This window comes from Vicia villosa, linkage group LG2, assembly GCF_029867415.1.
Source record: "Vicia villosa cultivar HV-30 ecotype Madison, WI linkage group LG2, Vvil1.0, whole genome shotgun sequence".
Lineage (NCBI taxonomy): Eukaryota > Viridiplantae > Streptophyta > Magnoliopsida > Fabales > Fabaceae > Vicia > Vicia villosa.
In genome coordinates, this window is record NC_081181.1 from 78,261,022 (window position 1) to 78,279,485 (window position 18,464).

An 18,464-nucleotide genomic window follows, 5' to 3' on the forward strand; every position below is an offset into this window, starting at 1 on the left:
TAATAAATTATGGAGAAAGGAGGATAAATTATTGGGAATGAGCTTCGTCTTACAAAGAAAAAAAGGAAGCCTTTCGTCATGCCAGCTATTGGTCCATGCCTTTTCGTAACAGGATTGAAAATACATTAAAGGTTACCATCGAGCAAGGATTAGTTCAACAAAGAAGTTCCCCCATAGATACACTCAAGAGGTATCTAGTCATAAAGGGGTTTATCTTAGAACATAGCTAGGCTTACAAAGACGCTCTGCGATAACTTGGGGGTAAGGGTTAGTCTAACTGGGGAAATACCTTGAACGAAGATGCATATTTATGATGGAGGGAACGCGACATATGTTAACTCCCCACCAAGGGGCAAAAGGGTCATAGGTTTTCTTTATCAATTTATAAACTCTGAAGATTGCAAACGGTGTGATACTACTCTTAGAAAAAGCAAAATAGGATCAGTCAAAGGAAACTCTTGAAGTTCCGAAACAACAAAAACCCACCGCCAACAATTTATTCTTGACAGGTTTGACATGCCCAAGGAGAGTTCGAGGTTACCCTTTACTTCTACAAGTCTAGGAACTAAGGAGTAAAACAAAGTCATTGGATTTACAAAGGAGATTGTCCCTAGGATCAATAGGTGTTGTCATGCTCAGAATTTCAACTCCTACGATCGCTAAGTCTTACTCAGGATAAAAGTTGTACCTTCAGATTAACAATTCTAATGAGATAACCTTGCAGGTTTTGGAGTCAACTCATTCGCTTCATCACTACTACGGCTTTCCACTCGCACCCTTCTATTCTATTTCAATTCTCAATTATTAACAAACATAAAGGAGAATGACGAATACAAATAACTAAATCTTGCTAAACATATGCTTTTAAGGTAAGACCGAGTCGACGATGTACATACATTGTTTCAATTCCTAAACAATGAAGATATAAGGATGCTAATCCCTCGTCACCCCTCGATCCAGGAGTTGGAGTTTGTTTCTACTTTTTAAATAAACCTTGATTTCAACCAGGGGCAGGGTAGATTTCAATTAGTGCAATGGTGTATTTTGGTTGTCAAGAGAATCAGTCAATCCAAGAAAGGATTCAAGCAAAGGGTAAAGCAAAGGTTGAAGCAAAGGTTCAAGCATAAGGATCAAGCAAAGGTTTTAAGCACATCTTCTTCCTTGCATTCATCAAAAAAAATGAGGAAGCAATAAAAACAATACTCACAACTTCTTCCTCAATACATCATTGAGGATGTATCAAAGTTGAAACTTACAAATCAAGTTCAACATGGCAGTCACAACATTCAATATCCAAGGATCAATATTTCAAAAGGAGAATTCAAAAAAAAAAGGAGGAAAGCGCCCGCTAAGTCAAAATGGAAAATTCCATGAAAGAAAACAAAATGACTTAGGCAAAAATTAGGGCATCCCGATGGATCAAATTCAAAGGAATTGGCCCATGCAAAAATAAGGGATAAAAAAAATAAAGGCGAAATACAAAGGGTAATCTTGTGACTGCTAAATCATCGAAGCTTCCCATCAATGCATGGATCTCTACCACATTTTTCATCGGTGCTTGGATCTCTACTAAGGCTTCTGCTCAACATCAAAATTGAAACGATTCTCTTACGTACAAAGCACATTCATTGGATTAGGTGAATTTTTAGGATTGGGAGAACATCAAGGAGAAATGGGTGGGGTAAATAAAATTTCGAACTTTATATCTGTTGTTTCTTGAACCGTGAACCATGCCAAGTTACAACATTCAAAAGTCCTAATTGAGGCAAGGTTAACTATGAAAGCATGTTAAAAAGATTTTGTTATGCCGACTCCTAGGGTTGTTAAAACTGTTCCTAACCATTGCGCTTCTTCAAACATTCATTTCTGATCATCCAGTCCTAATTCATAACAGACTTCGATTTCAAAACTTGCATACACATCACATAGGAGTTACTTCTCAAAGGGTACATTGTCATCTACGAATATGCACTTAGCATCAAGGAGATCTCGAAATTGGTTAATCAAGGGCGATCACCTCTAATAAAGACTCTTGAATGGGGAAACCACGTCCATAGGGTTCTCCTAAACAGGGGGAAATTTCAAGGATTACAGGGGCATACGATCAAAGATCCTGTTAACTAGGGACATTCATCTTAAGGTTCAATCGAATTGGGTCACATCTCAATCAGGGGCATGTCAAACATGGGGGAAATTCAAACCAAATGGATAGAACACTAGGGATAGCTCTCCATATCCTAGAGACTGAGGGCATACCTTTCAATCTAAACGCTGGAGTACATGTACCACATTGGTACGACAAGGTTATTTCTCGAGGTACTACCTTCATGGTTTGGCAATCAGGGGCATATGTTTCCATAAAAATAAACGTTGGGGACAGTGAGTATCAAATTCATAGGGTGGAAAATTCAAACGGGTAAAGGTGGGAAGAATTTCAAGGGGTTAAATGTGTGAATAATTCAAAAGGATAAAGGGGTGGAGAACCTCAAAAGGTTAAAGGTGGAGAATTTCAAAAAGGATAAAGGTGTGAACAATCTTAAAAGGTTAAATGGGTTAAGAATTTCAAAAGGGTTAAAGGTGTTAAGAATCCTCAAAGGTTAAAGGTGTGAATAATTGCAAAAGATAAAGTTGTGAAGAATTGCAAAAAGCGAAAGGCGTAGAGTAGTTCAAAAAGCAAAATCGGGGCAAGACACACCACAAAAGGAAAAGGCGTCCACACACTTTACAACCTCCGACAGATCTTTCTCCTAACTACGATTTTCAAGTTCAAAATAAGCTTTGGGAAATTAGGCTAGAATCATACCCTATCAATTAACCTTATATGCTTTGGTTATCAACAACCTATTATTGGAGCATCATGCAAATATACATAACAATCATGCTTTGGTTGATTCATTATACCACACCTTTTTTTAGGTAGTCTTCTTTAAGACAAATCTTACGATCCTTTCTAGGAACCTTTTCAGGTAGTCTTCTTTAAGACGAATTGTCATCCTTTCCAGGAACCTCTTCAGGAAGTCTTCTTTAAGACAATATTTTTCTAAGAACCTTTCTAGGTAGTCTTTACTAAGACATTCATCGTCCTTTCCAAGAACCTTTTTAGGTAGTCTTTTCTAAGACATCTTTCAGCCTTTCCAGGTAGTCTTCTTTAAGACATTCCTTATCCTTTCTAAGAATCTTTTCGGGTAGTCTTCTTTAAGACAAATTTTCATATCCATTCCATAAACCTTTTTAGGAAGTCTTATAGAAGACATTATTTCGTTCCACTCGTTACATCAATCAACATATACATAAGCATAAGCATTATCCATATACATAAACATTACAAAGCCGGCATAAGCATAGATGTGGTATAGGGGCAAACATGTGTTAAACAGGTTCAATGGGCTTAAGGAGATAAAATCCTGGGACTCCATCAGCATTAACAAATATACATATGCATCAGCATAAGCATTCGAGTCAACATCATAAGACATCGCATTGTACAAACAACAGGATCACATGCATACACATAGTTCATATGTATTTACAAAACAATCTTCTACACAGGTGATCTTGCTATCACTATAGCAAGTAAATCTTTTATACAGGTAAGTTTGCCAGAACTATAGAAAATTATTCCTTTGGTGCAGGTATGTTTGCTAGAACAATAGCAAATGATTCCTACTGGTGCAGGTAAGCTTGTCAGAACCATGGCAAGTGATCCCTATTGGTGCAGGTAAGTGTTAGAACAAGATTTGTTCTGATCAATATTCTTAGTTTTGATGATAACAAGGATATGAATTTTGTGTGAGATAATGTGGTACTCTAATACATTGCAATTTCCTTTTCAGGAAATATATAAAGAGTATGCACAAATCAACGCTCAGAAGCTTTGACTCAGAAGGTTCAGCATGCAACATCAGAACATGGTCTGGCAAGACATCAGAAGATGGTCAAGGCAGAATCAGAACATGGGTCTATGGAAGCATCAGAAGAACTTGAGTTCAGAAGCAGAAGCACTGAAGTTCTCATGGTATCACGCTCAGAAGCACTTCAAGGTCAGAAGACAAGAAGATGTTATGCACCATGCTGTTTGACTCTGATGATATTCAAACGTTGTATACACAAACATCATATCAGAAGAAAGTACAGGTGGCCGGCTACGCTGACTGACAAAAGGAACGTTGGAAGCTATTAAAGGCAACGTCAGTAGACACAGCGTGAACAAGGCTCGAGGTAGTTGACAAAAGCGTGAAACATTAAATGCAATGCTGTACGGAACACGCAAAGCATTAAATGCTCCCAACGGTCATCTTCTCAAGTGCCTATAAATATGAAGTTCTGATGAGAAGCAAGGTTACCAATTCTGGACGAATTCTGAACGAACCTATTCTGAATAACTTGCTGAAACGCTGTTTAACTCAAAGCTCAGAAACTTCATCTTCACCAAAGCTCACTACATTGCTGTTGTAATATATTAGTGAGATTAAGCTTAAACTTTAAGAGAAATATCACTGTTGTGATTAAAGCTTTTCAGAAGCATTGTAATACTCTTAGAATTGATTACATTAATTTGTAAGTAACTAGAGTGGTCAAGTGTTGATCAGGATACTCTAGGAAGTCTTAGCTTGTGTCTAAGCAGTTGTAATTAGAGTGATCACGTGGTGGTCAGGATACTCAAAGAAAGTCTTAGCTTGTGTCTAAGCATTTGTTCCTAGAGTGATCAGGATACTCTAGAAGACTTAGTCGTGGGCTAAGTGGAAAACCATTGTATTCTGTTGAGATTAGTGGATTAAATCCTCAGGTGAGGTAAATCACTCCGTGGGGGTGGACTGGAGTGGTTTAGTTAACAACGAACTAGGATAAAAATAATTGTACAATTTGTTTTTATCGTTCAAGTTTTTAGACTACACTTATTCAAACCCCCCTTTTCTAAGTGTTTTTCTATCCTTCAATTGGCATCAGAGCGCCGGTTCTAAGGTGCAAGCATTTAACCGTGTTTAGAAAAGATTCAGGAAGAGAAAAACGCTTCAGTATAAGATGGCTGGTGAAATTCCAACAAATTCACCTGCATCTACATCTGGCTCTACTGAGCAATATAATGGTAACAATGGTTATACTAGATCACCAGTATTTGATGGTGAAAACTTTGAATACTGGAAAGATAAACTGGAAAGTTACTTTCTTAGTCTAGATGGTGAACTATGGGATCTTCTGATGGATGGTTACAAACATCCAGTGAAAGCTAGTGGCGTAAGGCTTACCAGGCAAGAAATGGATGATGATCAGAAGAAGCTTTTCAAGAATCATCATAAATGTAGGACTGTTTTGCTGAATGCTATCTCTCATGCTGAGTATGAGAAGATATCTAACAGGGAAACTGCCTATGATATATATGAGTCATTGAAAATGACCCATGAGGGAAATGCTCAAGTCAAGGAGACTAAAGCTCTTGCTCTAATCCAGAAATATGAAGCCTTCAAGATGGAGGATGATGAAAACATTGAGAAGATGTTCTCAAGATTTCAAACGCTAACTGCTAGATTAAGAGTTCTGGATAAAGGCTACACCAAGGCTGATCATGTAAAGAAGATTATCAGAAGCTTACCCAGAAGATGGGGTCCAATGGTGACTGCATTCAAGATTGCCAAGAATCTGAATGAAGTTTCTTTGGAAGAGCTTATCAGTGCCTTGAGAAGCCATGAAATAGAGCTGGATGCAAACGAGCCTCAGAAGAAAGGTAAGTCTATTGCATTAAAATCTAATGTTAAAAAATGCACTAACGCTTTTCAGGCTAGAGAAGAAGATCCTGAAAAATCAGAATCTGAAGAAGAAGATGAACTGTCCATGATCTCCAGAAGGGTAAACCAACTCTGGAAGAGCAAGCAAATGAAGTTCAGAGGCTTCAGAAGTTCAAAGAGATTTGAACGTGGAGAATCTTCTGGTGACAGAAGATCTGACAAGAAGAAGGTTGTCTGCTATGAGTGCAATGAGCCTGGACATTACAAGAACGAGTGTCCAAAACTTCAGAAGGAGAATCCCAAAAAGAAGTTTCATAAGAAGAAAGGTCTTATGGCAACATGGGATGATTCTGAATCAGAATCAGAATCAGACTCTGAAGGAGAACAAGCCAACTTCGCGCTGATGGCTACAGAAGATGATGGATCAGAATCTACATCAGAATCAGATTCTGAAGAGGTATTTTCTGAACTATCTAGAGAAGAGTTAGTTTCCAGTTTAATAGAACTTCTGGAACTCAAGGCTCATCTTAGTATCAAATACAAAAAGCTGAAGAAGCAGTTTGAATTTGAAACTAAGAAGCTAGAAGTGGAAAACTCTGAACTGAAGGAAAAAGTTTTAAATCTATCCAAAGATAGTGGATCTCCTTCTGAAACAGAAAAATCCATTCCTAGCATGAATCATATTCTGAAAGAATATGACTCGAGCTTCAGAAAGTTCTTATCTAGAAGTATTGGCAGAAGTCATCTTGCTTCTATGATATATGGTGTTTCTGGAAACAGAAGGTTTGGTTTTGGCTATGAGGGTGATACCTCACATAAATTTGAACCTGTTGATGATCTGAAGATCACATACAAGCCATTGTATGATCAGTTCAAATATGGCCATGCTCATGATATTAGGCTCACTTCACATGCACAGAAGTTTAACACTGTTCACACCAAGAAGCATGTGACACATCCTAAGAAATATCATGCTGACAAACCTAAAGAATATCATGTTGTTCCTCCTGTTAAATATTTTGCTAAACCCAAGTTCAATCAGAACTTGAGGAGAACTAACAAGAAAGGACCCAAGAAATTGTGGGTACCTAAGGAGAAGATAATTTCTGTTGCAGATATCCTTGGCGGCAAAGAAGACAAAAAGCAAAATGTCATGGTACCTGGACTCTGGGTGCTCGCAACACATGACGGGAAGAAGGTCTACATTCCAAGACCTGGTGCTTAAAGCAGGTGGAGAAGTCAAGTTTGGAGGAGATCAGAAGGGCAAAATCATTGGCTCTGGAACCATAAGTCTTGGTAACTCTCCTTCCATAACTAATGTACTTCTTGTAGAAGGATTAACGCATAACTTATTATCCATAAGTCAATTAAGTGACAATGGTTATGATATAATCTTCAATCAAAAGTCTTGCAAGGCTGTAAGTCAGAAGGATGGCTCAATCCTATTTATAGGCAAGAGAAAGAACAACATTTATAAGACTGATCTTTCTGATCTTGAGAAGCAGAAGGTGACTTTCCTTATGTCTGTTTCTGAGGAGCAATGGGTCTGGCACAGAAGATTAGGACATGCTAGTTTGAGAAAGATTTCTCAGATTAACAAACTAAATCTGGTCAGAGGACTCCCAAATCTGAAATACAAATCAGATGCTCTTTGTGAAGCATGTCAGAAGGGCAAGTTCTCCAAACCTGCATTCAAGTCTAAGAATGTTGTCTCTTCCTCAAGGCCGTTAGAACTTTTGCACATTGATCTGTTTGGCCCAGTCAAAACAGCATATGTCAAAGGGAAGAAATATGGATTAGTCATCGTTGATGATTATAGCCGCTGGACATGGGTAAAGTTCTTGAAACACAAGGATGAGTCTCATTCAGTGTTCTTTGAATTAGCACTCAGACCCAAACTGAGAAGGAGTGTAAAATCATAAAGGTCAGAAGTGATCATGGTGGTGAATTTGAGAACAGATTCTTTGAGGAGTTCTTCAAAGAAAATGGTATTGCCCATGATTTCTCTTGTCCTAGAACTCCACAACAAAATGGAGTTGTAGAGCGAAAGAATAGGACTCTACAAGAAATGGCCAGAACCATTATCAACGAAACCAATATGGCTAAGTACTTCTGGGCAGAAGCAATAAACACTGCATGTTATATTCAGAATAGAATCTCTATCAGACCTATTCTAAATAAGACTCCTTATGAATTGTGGAAGAACAGAAAGCCCAACATTTCATATTTCCATCCTTTTGGATGTGTATGTTTTATTCTGAATACTAAAGATCATCTTGGTAAGTTTGATTCTAAAGCACAAAAGTGTTTCCTTCTTGGATATTCTGAACGCTCTAAAGGCTACAGAGTATACGATACTGAAACATTGATTGTAGAAGAATCAATCAATATTAGGTTTGATGATAAGCTTGGTCTTGAAAAACCAAAGCAGTTTGAGAATTTTGCAGATTTTGATATTGATATATTAGAAGCAGTAGAACCAAGAAGCAAAGCTGCAGAAGCTAATAGTCTCTGAAGCAATGGATCAGAAGATCAAGTTGCTGCATCTTTAGAGAATCTCAGGATTTCTGAAGAGCCAACAGTCAGAAGATCACCTATACTTGTTTCAGCTCATTCAGAAGATGTGATCCTTGGGAAGAAAGATGATCCCATCAAAACAAGGGCATTCCTTAAGAACAATGCAGAATGTCAATTAGGTCTTGTTTCTTTGATCGAGCCAACTTCTGTTGACCAAGCTCTAGAAGATCCTGACTGGATAATTGCCATGCAAGAAGAACTAAATCAGTTTACAAGGAATGACGTATGGGACTTGGTTCCTAGACCAAAAGGATTTAACATCATCGGCACTAAGTGGGTGTTCAGAAACAAGCTAAGCGAGAAGGGAGAAGTGGTAAGAAACAAAGCCAGACCGGTTGCTCAAGGTTATAGTCAGCAAGAAGGGATTGACTACACAGAAACCTTTGCACCAGTGGCCAGGTTAGAATCTATTCGTCTATTAATTTCTTTTGCCACTCAACACAACATCACTCTTTATCAGATGGATGTTAAGAGTGCCTTCTTAAATGGTTATATAGATGAAGAAGTTTATGTCCATCAACCTCCTGGTTTTGAAGACTCCAAGTCTCCAAATCATGTTTTTAAATTAAAGAAATCATTATACGGATTGAAGCAAGCTTCGAGAGCTTGGTATGAACGTTTAAGTTCCTTCCTTCTGGAAAATGGTTTCACTAGAGGAAAAGTGGACACTACTCTCTTTTGTAAAACCTTTAAAAAGGATGTTTTAATATGTCAAATATATGTTGATGATATCATCTTTGGAACATCTAATGCTACACTTGGAAAGGAGTTTGCTGAGTCTATGCAGGCTGAATTTGAAATGAGCATGATGGGAGAACTCAAGTATTTCCTTGGAATTCAAATCAACCAAACTTCTGACGGAACTTATGTTCATCAAACGAAGTATGTGAAAGAACTTCTGAAGAAGTTTAATCTTCCTGAAAGCAAGGAAGCCAAAACTCCTATGCATCCAACATGTGTCCTAGGTAAGGATGAGGTAAGTAAGAAGGTAGATCAGAAGTTGTACAAAGGTATGATTGGATCTCTTCCATACCTAACTGCTTCTAGACCTGACATTCTCTTCAGTGTTTGTTTGTGTGCTAGATTACAATCAGATTCGAGAGAATCTCATTTAACTGCGGTTAAGAGAATTCTGAGGTATTTGAAAGGTACTACTAATGTTGGTTTAGTTTACAGAAGATCCAAAGATTACAACTTAGTAGGATTCTGTGATGCTGACTATGCTGGAGATAGAATAGAAAGGAAGAGCACTTCTGGAAGTTGTCAATTCCTTGGAAGTCATCTGATCTCATGGTACAGCAAGAAGCAAGCTACAATTGCCCTCTCAACAACAGAAGCAGAATAAGTTGCTGCTGCTGGTTGTAGCACACAAATGCTCTGGATGAGAAGTCAGCTAGAAGATTATTAGATATATGAGAGTAACATTCCTATTTTCTGTGATAATACTTCTGCTATATGTTTATCTAAGAATCCTATTTTACATTCAAAAGCTAAACATATTGAGATTAAACATCATTTCATAAGGGACTATGTTCAGAAGGGTGTTATATCTTTAAACTTTGTGGATACAGACCATCAATGGGCTGATATCTTTACAAAACCCCTTGCTAAAGATAGGTTTAAGTTCATTCTGAAGAATATCAGTATGGATCTATGCCCAGAATGAGAAGATGAGAAGATCTTATGTATGAGTATCTTCAGAAATGAGATTGGATTAGTCTTTTATAAGAAGTTCTGATTGTAATCAATTAGAAGTAGTGATTTTGTTATTACTAACGTTTCATTGTCTAAGTTGACTCAGAATCTCTTTAAAAGTAAAACAGCTGTAACTGGCTATCCAGATGGTAAACACGTGTTCACTATTTCTGGACAAGCGTGCGTGCAGTTGAGGGGACGCCTACTTAGGTAACTGTGCTAATCACTTCTTTTGTCATTATTATCTCTCCTCACGTCACGTAACATTAAATGCTATCCATCATTTCTTTTTATTTTTTTCTTTTATATTCTTCAAACGTTTCTTTTCCCTCTTATATTTCTCTTTCTTGCATTCAGTTTCTTTTTCGCTCTCTCTCTCTCTCTCTCTCTCTCTCTCTCTCTCTCTCTCTCTCTTTGCATTCATATCATAAACCCTAGCGGTTTTCATTATCTGCAAACTTCATCATGAATCCTTCATCAAGCTCATCAAACCAAGAAACTGATCGTAAACAAAAGAGAAAGGTAACTGATGAACCGGAAAACAAACCAAAAAGAGTAAGGATCACCTACGATCCTCTCAAGGTGAACCCCTTTGAAGCTATGATGTCTGGAAACTATTCTAGACGTGTGTTTAAACTTCTTGATGGTATCCCTCAATCACCTTCCTCTTCACAAACATCCACCACCTCTTCCTCATCTTTCATCTCTCTGGAACCACCATCTTCACCATCTGATATCTCTTCTCCTTCAACCCATCCCACAGATATCTCCTCATCTCTCTCACACCCTTTTCCCACCAGAACACCTAACCCCTACAGCTTTGTGTTTCCTGACTCCAAATTCACTGTCAACCCTCCACCACCTACCACTCAATCATTTCTTGAGCTTTTACACTCAGATGTAAATAGCTGGTTAGAGATTCTGGGTGCTGCACACCTTAACCATCTGGATGAGAATGCTACCTGCAACCTCTGGGAAGCCTTTCGCCAGGATTTTCTGGTTAGGGCTACGGACGTTCAGAGAAGGATCATGACTGAAGCACCTGGTGCTCGTGGTCGTCTCTTGGAAGTTGGTGAAAGCAGCTATCACCATCTCATCAGGAACAGAAGAGTTCTTGAAGAGAGGATACCTGCAGATGAGATGGATGAAGAAAATCTCTGCAGAGACATCGTGGTATGGAGACCATGGTATCTAGTGCTGACTGGAGATTTTTAGTGACTGTTTAACTGGTTCAGAATGAACCCTTCTGAAAGCGCACCTCACATGGTCTTTCCAGAAGTGGTTTATCCTGCTGAAGTTGCTGGTCCTACTCATCCAACAAACCTAGCAGCTATTCTTCAGGCGTTGGAAGTTAGAGCTTCCGAGTTGCCTGAACCAGAATATGCTGAGGCTGCTCCTGAGTCAGACTCATATGTTGAGATGGAAGTTACAGAAGCTGAAGACCTTCCAGAAGATTGTCCTGCTGAGATCGTTGTCCCTGTTGGCAGAAGTTCTGGTACTCCTTCTTCTGGTGAACCCTCAGCTCTGATGGAGACCTTGGAAGCTCTTCATCAGAATCAAGTTATGCTGGCTTCTCGTTTGAACGCGCAAGAAGCAGCCAATGCTGAGTTTCGCTCCTTCATGGCAAGGCAAACTGCAAGCACTGACGGGGTTCATGACATACTGGCGCAGATTTTGTCTAAGCTAGGGTCTTAGTCTTTGAGTCTTTGTAGTTTTCTTTCCTTGTTGCATGTGCTTTTTCTGCATACATCTTTTGTAATTCTGTTTGATTAATCAATGAAAAAAATTAATTTTGTTTCTTTCCTTTGTCGTTTTCTACATCTGAATCTTTTATATTCTTTTTGATGTTATGACAAAAAGGGGGAGAAAATATATGATAAATCATCTGATTAATATCAACAGTTACAGGGTAAAAAGGCCCCACATTACTAACAGAACTTGCAAAGTTCTATGCTTTAAGTTGTGTTGCTGCAGGAATTGAAGCAACAAGATGAATCAAGTTCTTGGATTCTTGAAGCAAGCTGAGTGCTATGAAGCTTCAGAATCAGAAGCAAGAAGGAAGAATGTTCAGATATTCTAATGATAGAATATGCTCTGAAACATTTTGTCTATTTGTTCTGACACATTCTATATGGTTCTGATACATATTATGTGTTCTGAAACATATTCTATGTTCTGACTCATTCATGCTGACTTTTGTCGTTTAGTTTTGTTCTGTAACATTTCAGGATGTAGAGATGCTCTGATGATGCTCTGGTACATTCAACAATGTTCTGATACAATCTAGCATGAAGTAAGAAGAAATTCAAGCTCTGAAGTTGTCCCAATGGAAGCAAGAATCAAAAGCTGTGAATGTTCTGAAGCTGTCCGATGGAAGCAGAAATCAGAAGCTGTGAATGTTCTGAAGATCAAAGAAATTCAAGTTCTGAAGCTGTCCGATGGAAGCAGAAATCAGAAGCTGTGAATGTTTTGAGGATCTAAAGAAATTCAATGTTCAGAAGCTGTCCTATGGAAGCAGAAATCAGAAGTCATGAATGTTCTGTAGATCAAGCATTGTGAACGTCTCTACTGAAATACTCAGGGAAGTCTTTTATTATTAAAATTCTTCTAGTATTAATTTCAGGGGGAGATTATTCATCTTAGGGGGAGATTATTAATCTCAGGGGAGACATATTCACATGCTTATGCTATAGCAGTGTAAATATTCTTTAGCCGTCTGCTCTTTCTGATCGCAAATTCATATCATTTATATATGTTTTTGTCATCATCAAAAAGGGGGAGATTGTTAGAACAAGATTTATTCTGATCAATATTCTTAGTTTTGATGATAACAAGGATATGAATTTTGTGTGAGATAATGTGGTACTCTAATACATTGCAATTTCCTTTTCAGGAAATATATAAAGAGTATGCACAAATCAGCGCTCAGAAGCTTTGACTCAGAAGGTTCAGCATGCAACATCAGAACATGGTCTGGCAAGACATCAGAAGATGATCAAGGCAGAATCAGAACATGGGTCTATGGAAGCATCAGAAGAACTTGAGTTCAGAAGCAGAAGCACTGAAGTTCTCATGGTATCACGCTCAGAAGCACTTCAAGGTCAGAAGACAAGAAGATGCTATGCACCAAGCTGTTTGACTCTGATGATATTCAAACGTTGTATACACAAACATCAGATCAGAAGAAAGTACAGGTGGCAGGCTACGCTGACTGACAAAAGGAACGTTGGAAGCTATTAAAGGCAACGTCAGTAGACACAGCGTGAACAAGGCTCGAGGTAGTTGACAAAAGCGTGAAACATTAAATGCAATGCTGTACGGAACATGCAAAGCATTAAATGCTCCCAACGGTCATCTTCTCAAGTGCCTATAAATATGAAGTTCTGATGAAAAGCAAGGTTACCAATTTTGGACGAATTCTGAACGAACCTATTCTGAATTACTTGCTGAAACGCTGTTTAACTCAAAGCTCAGAAACTTCATCTTCACCAAAGCTCACTACATTGCTGTTGTAATATATTAGTGAGATTAAGCTTAAACTTTAAGAGAAATATCACTGTTGTGATTAAAGCTTTTCAGAAGCATTGTAATACTCTTAGAATTGATTACATTAATTTGTAAGTAACTAGAGTGATCAAGTGTTGATCAGGATACTCTAGGAAGTCTTAGCTTGTGTCTAAGCAGTTGTAATTAGAGTGATCACGTGGTGGTCAGGATACTCTAAGAAAGTCTTAGCTTGTGTCTAAGCATTTGTTCCTAGAGTGATCAGGTTGTGATCAGGATACTCTAGAAGACTTAGTCGTGGGCTAAGTGGAAAACCATTGTAATCTGTTGAGATTAGTGGATTAAATCCTCAGGTGAGGTAAATCACTCAGTGGGGGTGGACTGGAGTAGTTTAGTTAACAACGAACCAGGATAAAAATAACTGTGCAATTTGTTTTTATCGTTCACGTTTTTAGACTACACTTATTCAAACCCCCCCTTTCTAAGTGTTTTTCTATCCTTCAGTAATTTTGCTAGAACTATAGCAAATAATTCCTATTGGTGTAGGTAAGCTTGTCAGAACAATGCAAGTGATCCCTATTTCTGTAGGTAAGCTTGTCAGAACCATGACAAGTGATCCCTTTATGCAGGTACGCTTGTCAGAACCATGGCAGGTAATTCCTTTGGTGCAGGTAAGTTTGCTAGAACTATAGCAAATGATTCCTTTGGTGCACGTAAGCTTGTCAAAACTATGTAAAGTGATCCCTATTGGTGAAGGTAAGCTTGTCAGAACTATGGCAAGTGATTCCTTTGGTACAGGTAAGCTTGTTAGAACCATAGCAAGTGACTCATTTACGCAAGTAAACTTGTTAGAACCATAACAAGTGATTCCTCTCTCATCCAAGATAACTACGAAGACTTACTAGAAATATAGTGAGTGCGTTACACCAACTACTAAGACTTACTAGAGCCATAGTAAGTGGGTTACACAAACTACGAAGACTTACAAGAACTATAGTAAGTGGGTTATTTACAAACTGCAAAAGCTTGCTAGCACTATAGCAAGTTGATTATCTTCTACACAACAAACGGCGAAACCTCGCTATTTCTAGCTACGTTTATTCATCACGTTAGTCCCTCGGTAGTGATCTCCTTCAAATCTTCTTATTAATATCATCTCCGGCAGCAAATAGGGATTTACTTTCCCTGATCATAGATTGTTATACGGAATCACTAATGCGCTTCAACCACATAGTGGTGTCCATACATATCATGACGGGGACCCTATTTTTAGGGCAAGAACTTTGGTGTAGGTAAGCTGGCGTGGCAAGTGAACTATTTTACAAAGGGTTTTACAAAGGGTTTTACAAAAGGGTTTTACGACAAGGTTCTACAAAGGGTTTTACAAAGGGTTTTACAAAACGGTTTTACAATAAGGTTCTACAAGGGTTTTACAAAAGGGTTTTACAAAAGGGTTTTACGATAAGGATCTACCAAGGGTTATACAACAGGGTTTTTCAAAGGGTTCCTCAATTGGGTTTGTTCATCATGTTAGTCCCTCGGCAGTGATCTTCTTCAAAAGTCCATCGGTAACAAACAAGGGTTTTATTTTTCTTCTCCAAAGTTACTATCATACTTCAACTAACATAGCTAATAGTCATGCATCATTCAATTAATACATTCATAACATACAAGATTCTCATTTATTTTATGAATCTCACTGCATCATACATTACATGCATCATAACATTGCATCAAGATAATTTTACAATTCGGGATGGGATTCGTGATGACAATAAAATATTATTATTAGTGCTCGGAGTAGACTTTTCTAAACTTGAAGATGGTTCAACATCTTCAATTAATTTTAAAAGTTCTTCTTTCTGTTCGAAATTTTCTATTTCAAGTCTCTTAGTTTCAGATTCAAAGAGCTTTTTGAGCTTTTTGTATTTGATACTAAGTTGACTCTTGACTTCCAGAAGTTCTGATAAGCTGGAAACTAGATATTCTCTAGTGAGTTCAGAAAATACCTCATCAGAGTTTGAATCAGAAGTATATTCTTCACCACTGTCAACAGTTGCCATGAGTGCTATGTTGGCTTGCTCATCTTCAGAGTCTGATTCTTGATCTGATGAATTAGAGTCATCCCATGTAGCCATCATGCCTTTCTTCTTCTCAAACTTCTTTCTGGGCTTTTCCCTCTAAAGCTTTGGGCATTCATTCTTGTAGTGTCCAGGTTCTTTACATTCATAGCACGTAACTTTCTTCTTACCAGATCTTCTGTGTTCAGAAAATTCTCCCTTTTCAGGTCTCTTGAAGTTCTTGAACTTCTTGAATCTTCTCTACTTGGTTTTCAGAGTTTATTTACTCTTCTGGATAAGAGAGATAATTCATCTTCTTCTTCTTCTGACTCTGACTCGTCAGATTCTTCTTCTTCAGCCTGAAAAGCGTTACCACAATTTTTATTTTTATATTTTAACACAATAGACTTACCTTTCTTTTGAGGCTCATTTGCATTCAGCTCAATCTTATGACTCCTCAAGGCACTTATCAGCTCTTCAAGAGACACCTCATTCAGATTCTTGGCAATCTTGAAAGTAGTCACCATGGGTCCCCATCTTCTAGGTAAGCTTCTGATAATCTTCTTTACATGATCAGCTTTGGTGTAGCGTTTGTCTAGCACTCTCAATCCAGCAGTCAGAGTCTGGAATCTTGAAAACATTGCTTCAATGTTCTCATTATCTTCCATCTTGAATGCTTCATACTTCTGGATGAGAGCCAGAGCCTTTGTCTCCTTTACTTGAGCATTTCCCTCATGAGTCATCTTTAGGGATTTATAGATATCATGAGTTGTTTCTCTATTTGTTATTTTCTCATATTCAGCATGTTAGATATCATTTAACAATATAGTCCATGATTTGTGATGATTCTTGAATTCTTTCTTTTGGTCATCACTAATAGCTTGTCTTGTGATCTTGACTCGACGAGCATTTACAGGATGTGTGTAACCATAGAAAGTAACTTTCAAGTCTATCTTTCCAGTACTCAAAGTTTTCACCATCAAAGACTGGTGGTCTATTGTAACCATTGAAGCTACTGCTTCCATTGTAACTATTGTTGTTTTGCTCAGGAGGATTTGAAGTAGTTGTTTCAACCATTTTGTGTTTTTCTCCCTGAATCTTTTCTCTAACACGGTTAAGTGTTTGCACCTAGAATCGACACTCTAATACTAATTGAAGGTGTGAAAAACACTTAGAACGGGGGATTGAATAAGGTTTCTTTCTCAAAAAATGGTAGATAAAAGTAAATAACAAAATTATTTTTATCTTGGTTCGTTGTTAACTAAATTACTCCAGTCCAACCCTGTCAAGGTGATTTACTTTAACTGAGGATTTAATCCACTAATCAAACTGATTACAATGGTTCTCCACTTAGAAACACTCTAAGTCTTCTAGAGTATCCTGATCACACCTTGATCATTCTAGGAAATCGTTTTACAATCAATGTAAAATAATATTTCACGAGATTCAAATGCTTATAAATAAGCTATAATCAAAAAGTGATTTTTCTCTAAAGATGAAGTTCTAACACTCACTAAGATATTAAAAAGTTGTGAGGTTGAAGATGAAGTTCTTCTTTGCTTTTGTTTGATTTCAGTTTGACAGTGTTTTGGTACTTTCACGTGAGAGAATTGTTGCTGCTTCTAAATCAGAACTTTTATATATAGGCACTGAGGAAAAATGACTGTTGGGAGCATTTAATGCATTGCGTGAATAGTACACTGCTGCATTTAATGTTTCACACTTTTGTCAACTACCTCGAGCCATGCTTTCACTGCTTTTACTGACTTTGCCTTTTGTGCTTCTAACGTTCCTTTTGTTAGTCAGAGATTTGACGTTATAGGATTTTCATCTTATACTTGATTCTAAACTCATAATATGTAAAATAGACGTTTGAATATCAGAGTCTTCAGCTTTGGTGCATATGCAAATTCTGTCTCCAGACTTGAGAAGTGCTTTGAGCGTGATACCATCAGAACTTTAGAGCTTTCCTTATGACTTCAATCTTCTGATGCTTTCTAGATCATGTTCTGATTCTGCAGGACTATCTTCTGATGTCTGCTAGACCATGTTCTGATGAAGCCATCTAGATCTTCCGGGTCAGAGCTTCTGAACGCTAATTTTGTGCATACTCTTTTATACTTTTCCTGAAATGGAAAACGTGAATAATTAGAGTACCACATTCTCTTATACAAAATTTATATATAATGTTATCATCAAAACTAAGAATATTGATCAGAACATTTCTTGTTGTAACATACATAACCTCAGTTGTGGCTGATACATGATGATATTGACGAGTGTCTTAGGGTGCATACAACTGATCATTAGGTCTCAGTATTTTATGGGTAGATGAAATCCAAGCACGATGAGCTCTCTCCTTTTTAAAGAATGCATTATTTTCTTGTTCATATGTTTTAGTTTCCGCTCTTTATGCTTTTAAACCATTCAAACCAAGCTAAGAAACATAGAGATTATTGAATGACATATGATCCGTCGCACTAATCCATGTGGAGAAGATAAAAAAAAATACTTACTTTTGCTTGGTGCTTTATCGAAACAACAGAAAGCACATTTCTCCCTCACTACATTGTCATCTAAAGACCTGCTTCATTCCCATGAGCCACTCCTTGCCACCCATGGATTAAACCTTCCTAAAATAATTGGTGGATTCTTCTAGTAGAAGCCAAATCAGTTCCAACTCCAAACCACTTATTGAGGAGGCTGAAGTTGTGGCAACTACATTTGCAAGTAATGTTGTTTTTTGTGCAATACTTGCACCAAACAATCCTTAAATATCCCTATACCTTATTCGACTCATACGAGATGTGTCCTAGCTACTCTTGGCCTTCCACATCCACGTAGTGGTTTAGCCATACTTTTCGCCTACCAGGTACATAGATATAAATTTTAATAATACTCAATT